Here is a 6,317-nt window from a genome sequence, read left to right on the forward strand (position 1 = left end):
TGCGGATGTTGAACCATCCTTGCATCTCTGGGATAAATACCACTTAATCATGGAATGTGGTCCTTTTAAAGTATTATTGAATTCAGTTTGCTAATATTTTTTTGAGGATTTTTGCATCTATGTTCATCAAAGATATTGGTTGGCCTATAATTTTCTTTACTTATGGCATTCTTGTCTGGCTTTGGTATCAGGGTAATGCTGGCCTTGTAAAATGAGTTTGGAAGAGTTCCCTCCTCTTCTACTTTTTGGAAGAGTTTGAGAAGGACTGGAATTGCAGGCATACCTCGGAGATATTGCAGGACTGGTTCCAGACTACTGCAATACAGCAAATATTGCAAAAAGCAAGTCACATGATTTTTTTTTTGTTTTCCCAGTGCATTTAAAAGTTATGTTTACACTATACTTTAGTCTATTAAGGGTGCAATAGAATCGTGTCTTAATAAACAATGTGATTAAAGAATACTTTATTGCTAAACAATGCTAATCATCATCTGAGCCTTCAATGAGTTGTAATCTTTTTGCAATAGTAACATCAAAGATCACTGACGACGGATCACCATAACAAATATAATAATAATGAAAAAGTGTGAAATATTGTGAAAATTACCAAAACGTGACACAGAAGTGAATACTGTTGGAAAAATGACACCAATAGACTTGCTTGATGCAGGTTGCCACAAACCTTTAATTTGTAAGAAACACAGTATCTGTAAAGCACAATAAAACGAGGCATGCCTGTAATTCTTCTTTGAATGTTTGGTAGAACTCACCAGTGAAGGTGTCTGGTTGATCCTGGACTTTTGATTGTTGGGAGGTTTTGATTACTGATTCAGTCTCCTTACCAGTACTCCACCTGTTCAGATTTTCTATTTTGTCATGATTCAGTCTTGGTAGATTGTATGTTTCTAGAAATTTGTCCATTTCTAGGTTGTCCATTTGTTGTTGTATAACTGTCTGTATAACAAAGTGAATCAGCTATACGTGTACATATATCCCCCATCCCCTCCCTCTTGCGTCTCTCTCCCATCCTCCCTATCCCGCCCATCTAGGTGGTCACAAAGCACGGAGCTGATCTCCCTGTGCTATGTGGCTGCTTCCCACTAGCTAGCTATTTTACATTTGGTAGTGTATATATGTCAATGCCACTCTCTCACTTCGTCCCAGCTTACCCTTCCCCCTCCCCACGTCCTCAAGTCCATTCTCTCATAGTAGTCTCTTATGATGTTTCGTATTCCTGTGGTATTAGTTGTACCAACTCTTTCATTCTTATTTTATTTATCTTAGTCCTCTTTTCTGGGCGGGGTGAGTCTAGCTAAAGGCTGTCAATTTTATTTATCTTTTCAAAGAACCAGCTCTTAGTTTCATTGATCTTTTCTATTATCTTTGTAGTCTCTATTTCATTTTTTTCTCTAATCTTTGATGTTTCCTTCCTTTCTTTTTCTAGTTCCCTGAGCTCTTTTTCTAGTTCTTAAAATATCCCTAAAAGTTAGGTTGCTTATTTGAACAAGAAGATATAACATCTGTAAATATTTATGTACCCAACATAGGAGCACCTAAATATATAAAGCAAATATTAATGGACCTAAAGGGAGAAATAGACAGCAATACAATAATAGAAGGGAACTTTAATACTCAACTTACATCAATGGACTGATCACCCAGACAGAAAATCAATAAGGAAACACTGGCCTTAAATGATGTATTAGACCAGATAGAATTAACAGGTATTTGCAGAACATTCCATCCAAAAGCAACAGAATACACATTCTTCTCAAGCACATATGAAACATTTTTCAAGACAGATCATACGTTAGGCCACAAAACAAGTCCCAATAAATTTAAGAGAACTGAAATCATATCAAGCATCTTTTCTGACCACAGTGGTATGAAACTAGAAGATAAGTACATGAAGAAAACCAGAAAATTCAGAGATATGTAGATTAAACAAAATGCTACTGAGCAACCAATGGGTCAAGGAAGAAATCAAAAGAGAAATTAAAAAAAAAAAACCTTGAGACAAATGAAAATGGAAAGGTAACATACTAAAATTGATGCGATGCAGCAAAAGCAGTTCTAAGAGGTAAGTTCATAGCGATAAATGCCTAACTCTAGAAGAAGAAAAGTTTCTATGTAGTATAGATTTTAAAAGATAACCTGAGCTAGATTAAGAGTGCTTCAAGATAGGAACTTCGTTTAAGAATAATATGACCTAGGGAACAGGAATTCTCTTATTAAATAAAAGCAGTTAAAGTTTTGAAATAACTGTCTTAATTAGGTTATAATGTCCAAAAAAGAAAGGGTTTTAAGGAAAACAGTTACACTACTTAAAAAAAAAACAAACCCAAAATATCCCTAAGAGTATTAAATGCTTTAATGATTAAAAAATTCAAATACAATGAATATTCAACTGATGTAGATAAAAGCAATACTAAACCATTCATCTCCATTTTTCTTTGAAAAATAACTATAATAATTGAATATGTTATGATTTTTGAAGTCATTTTGCCCATGTATTTGAAAAGTACATTTTCATTAACTGTCAAAGGACAGATGTTTAGGAACTTCTATAAACTGCCAGATTTTATATGTGTTCACTTTTGTTTACAAACTTTGAGGCATACAAAAATAGATTCGGGTACAAAAACAACTTTCAACTAAAATTTCCTATATTTCAGCAGTACATCAAGTTATCCTGTTAAATGCTTAAAACCTTCATTCTATACCTAATTAAAACGATTACTTGATTGTTTACTTTCATTTTGATTTGCGTAAACGATTGTGATAATATATTTTACCTGTAATATCTTTTAAGATGTGATGTATACCAAATTATTACTAAGGAAGGAATACCTGTCTTATACAGTTTTCTTATAAGAAAGCTAAAGCAAAATACATTAGAAGCTAAACTTGATATGTGTACTTTACACAGGGCATAGTTAAATCAGTTATTTGTTTGCATGGCAGTAGCTCTGAGGATGCTCAAATTTTATGAAGCAGAAAAAGAAAAGCATAAAATATCACTAACTGCTGTTAGAGGTGTGCCTTACGCTCATAGGCATTTTGCTGGAAATATTTTAAACTATTCCAACTAAGAACTACTAGGGCTGCTTCCACCACTCTTGGTATAATCAACATACCTATTTTATTATATATCTAATGCTATTTTAGTGCTGAAACACTGTGCATTTGAACAGTAATTTTCAAGTAAAATTCTATTAATATTAGAAGAGAAACTTAATTGAAACTGAAATTTTACCCAATTAAATTACTTCAGACAATAACAAATTAGAAAAACACATGAAAAACATTTTCTCAGTTTTATTTAGAAAATAATTTTAGAAGTACAAGGGAAGCAAATTCATGCTTGAGAGGTAGCTTATTATCAGATATGATGATCATATTAATATTTATTTTTTAGGTTATAATAGATCTTACCCAAATATATAAAGTGACAACCCTCCCATAAACTGTAAATTTAGAGCAAATTTAGTTTTAAGGTAAAGGAGCTAATTTCTCTTCTTTGGAATGGAACAGTTATAGAAACTGTTTGGGAATTTGCACAAAGTGGCTTTAAAAAGGTAATGCTCTCTTATATAAAACAGTATTTTCATTTCATTGCCTAAAGTTGATAAAAATAAAACCTATTACTATAACTCTTTTGGAGTATGATGAAAAGTGATGCGGGCTCTGTGTAATTCCAGCATTAAGACAATACAAGAAAATAAAATCAAGTTATTGAGAAAATCTAGCAGGCTAAAATTCAACTGGTGCTATTTTGAACCTGCACGTTTGAACTACCTCAAGCTTTCAGGTTCAATTTCTTAAAATTCTTCTGATCAAGAACAAGTCAATCAACTTTTTGCTAAAGTATCTTCAAATGAACAAAACTGACTAAAACATTTTTCTAATTTTGCCCATTAGGCAAAGGGACTAAATTCCTCATTCTCTAATTTCTAGTTTAACAGTCTCCAAAAATGTATCTCAAAATTAAAGGCTCTAAGGTCAAACTATTGATTAAAAAGATAATTTTTTAAAAAGTCAGGTGGCAGCCCTTTAGTTGTAGCAGTTCATCTGAGAATTAACATTCCCATATTCAGAAACTAAAAGATAGCATATCATAAATAATCAATAAACACATGTGCAATTCCAATACTGGTTTGAGAAAATAATTCAAACATTTAATATCTGAAAGCCTAAAATGAGTCTCGCCCTCTCAAAAAAAAAAGGTAGCACTCAAGACTCTGCAATGGCAGATCATCACAATCTGTAGAGACCCGTGAAGGAAAGATGCCTCCTCTACCCTCAAAATATTTTCTGATATTGAAGGAAAAGCCCACTCCCGAACATAATACTGTAATAGGTCTAGATTCTCCTTCAGAAAATCAATTGCTAATTAGTAAATGGGAAGGAAAATTCCTTGAATTGTCAGCCTACACCTAAAAACATTCCAGAAATTAAGAAGTTTGTGAATGTTCTTATCTTTACCTTGTGAGAAGCTTTTTAAATGTTATGAAGTCTGTAAGAAATGATTTAAATTGCCCTAAAAAAGTCCACAAAGTACACTGTTCTTACACTAAGGTTTTAAAATTTATTTCACTAATTTAACGGAAAGTTTTAAACTTTCTGATGAAGAATGAAGAAAATAATTTTCAACAGTTTCTAAGATTTTTCAGAACACTTCACTTAGGTACACATTTAAAATAATCTTTAATCTTTTTAAAAAATAACAAAAAATCATTTTTCCTTATTTAAAAATAAAAAATTCCAAATAACCACTACATATTATTCTTAGAATTTAATTTAGTTTAATACAAGTCTAAAGATATGGAGGGAAAGCTTTGGGGGAATCTATTTTTAAAAGGTTATAAAACCAGCAATTTGTATTACAAATACTCTCTTATAGATCCCCCAATTATCACTCTCATTTTGGGGGGGGTAAATTTATTATTATTTGCTTTGTATTTAGTTATTCTTTATTCACAGAAGTCAAATTTTAAATTTACCATGATTATTATTTAATCTGATATTCTCATCCACTAGTTCTTCCCCATTAATTTTGGACATTTTAGTCCATACTTATGTTCTTGTAATACAGTTTCATTATTGAAAACTCATTTTTTTTAAGACATCAAAAAAGAACACTTTTGCTTTCTAACACATTCATATTTCTAGGTTTTCTATGTATTTAGATTAGGAAAAGTGTTCACTTAAAAAAAATACAGGGAAACATTTCAAGCCAGTTGCTCCTCCTATTAAGCTAGGACATAACTGCCTGAATTCATTCATTCTGTGCAGGCATACCCATTTCTTAGGTTGCCATCTCAAATCCCCCCCACCCCAACACACACACACTGTGGTTAGTTTTAATACCATGATCCTGCAGTAACTCTGTTTACAAGACATCCAGGGACTTATAAACACTAACAATTTTAATGCAGTATCACATCACTTCACTTTTTAAAAATGAGATATTATTTGTTTTCTGAAATTGTGATTTTGTTTTCTGATAAGCATTAAAAAAAAAAAAGAGCAAAAACCTTAACACTTTAACAACAACAAACACCAGTACATACACAAAATCAGAAAACAAAAATACCAAAGCACCTTTGGCAGTTCCTCACCACCATACCCTTGTCAATACCACCCTTGGTGGACAAGGTGGAGACAGGTGGGCACCCAGACTAGAATGCAAATGACTGGGCAGTAGGCCAAGTGATTTAAAAGTAAAAATCAAATCATGGCCCTGCAATCATTTCTGCCAGGCTTTCACACATGTATATTTCTCATAACTTCAAATGTGAAGTACACACCAATACTTTCATAAAATGTTATGGTCTCAAATTTTGCATTTAATTTCTCAAATTAAATTTAAAAATTAAATTTGCTAATGAGATATAAAAAATGCCCTGTATAAATGAAAAGTAGTAACACAGTAGATGTCAGGTTCAGGCTTTTCAAAAAAAAAATTAGGGACTGAAATACATACAAAAGAAAAAATTAGTTGCCTCCAAAGTGGTCTTATTGTACAATGGGAAAGAATTCCCCTGCATGGATTCTAAAATCATAGTTAACTTTACAGTTCATCAATCCAATGTACCCTGCCCTCACATTTAACTTATTTGTAAATACTTTTCCAAGGCTACCTAAACAGTTACTAATTGGTTAAATATGCTGCCTACATTAATTCCTGTTAAAATTAAAGAAATCAAAGGTCCATTTCTGTTCTTTTGCAGTGTCTGATATATTTTAAAAGTATTTGATGTTTCAGATAAGGTGTTTATCAGGTTCTTAAAGCATTTAGAAAATGGCTCAAGGGA

This window comes from Hyperoodon ampullatus, assembly GCF_949752795.1.
Source record: "Hyperoodon ampullatus genome assembly, chromosome: 17".
Taxonomy (NCBI): Eukaryota; Metazoa; Chordata; class Mammalia; order Artiodactyla; family Ziphiidae; genus Hyperoodon; species Hyperoodon ampullatus.